Genomic DNA, 1401 nt, shown 5'->3' with positions numbered 1-1401 from the left:
CCTTTATTTGATTTCAAACCAAAAGCATGTAAGATATCTTGTATATACCACTCTTTTTAACATAAAAGAACTTAGTTTCTTTTCGATACTAGATATGTTTTAAATCTAAAATCACTTTAAAAAGTAAGAACCATCAAGATCTATGGTTTAGAGCACCCCAAAAAAACAACTTTGAACACTAAAACTAATAAAAATCATGTTGTTGTCTTTTCAAATAAAAAACTATAAAGTAATAATAATAACTTGATCGCTTTGAGTTTATCCTTTTATTATATCAAAAAAGGATTAATTGGACGTACATCCTCTTTATTCTCGAGTGCTCGAACACAAGTCGTACAACTTGCTTTTTTGAATGCCTGTCTTCCTTCCCGAATGCAACTTGGTTGTTCTAAGTCTTGCCTTACAAACTAAATCATGTGAAAACCGGTTAAATAGATGTACATATATTTTAATTGTCAAGTTCTCAAGACGCGAGTTGTATAACTTAATCGTTTTGAATATCATAAACAAAACTAGATTAAAAAAGGATTAATTGGACATATGCCCTCTTTATCCTCAAGTGCTCGTACACAAGTCATAAGACTTGCTTTTTAGAATGCTTGTCTTCCTTCCTAAATCCAACTTGGTTATTCTAAGTCTCGACATAACAACCAAATCGTGTGACAATCGGTTAAATAGATGTAGATCTATTTTAATCATCGAGTTTTCAAGATGCAAGTTGTACAACTTGATTGTTTTGAATCTCATAAACTAAATTGGATTAAATACGTTAATTGGATGTGCATCCCTTTTATCCTTGAGTGTTCTGACACAAGTTGCATCGCTTGCTTGTTTGGACACTTGTCTTACTCCTAAAAACAACTACAACCAACAAACAATTTTCTTTTTGCCTTAGCACGATCAAATAGTTTTATTTAAAATCAACCAATACACAAGATTTATTTACCCAAGAACTATGTAGCTTTGAGTTCTCCATCGCACTGGGAGATAAGTAGGAGCAAGAATCAAATCTTGTCTACCACCCTAATAAAAAAAAACTTTTTCTTGTTTCTTGTAAATATGTCATACTTTGTGTTTAATAATTAGTAAAAATTAAATATATTAAAGTTAATAATATCTTTTTTCAAAATTAATTAGAAGTGATTGTTTTTAAAAAACGGATGTCATAGGGTGTTAACACGTTCCCTAAGCATAATCGACTCTTGAACCAAAATTTGATTGTGATGACCATCTTTTTGTTATTTAAGGGTTTTTTCAATGTTTTCCCTATAAAAATAAAATTTAATGGCGACTTCATTGTTTTTCGAATACATCTCGAATTTTTCGCGTCGTGAGAACCGGCGACTTCACTAGGGACTTTTTAGAGAGTCAAACCTAGTTTTGTTAGTTTTGTAAATATTG

Source organism: Lathyrus oleraceus, chromosome 3, assembly GCF_024323335.1.
Source record: "Lathyrus oleraceus cultivar Zhongwan6 chromosome 3, CAAS_Psat_ZW6_1.0, whole genome shotgun sequence".
In the NCBI taxonomy this organism is placed as follows: Eukaryota; Viridiplantae; Streptophyta; class Magnoliopsida; order Fabales; family Fabaceae; genus Lathyrus; species Lathyrus oleraceus.
The sequence above is the reverse complement of the archived record's forward strand: the minus strand, read 5'-3'. Positions refer to the sequence as shown.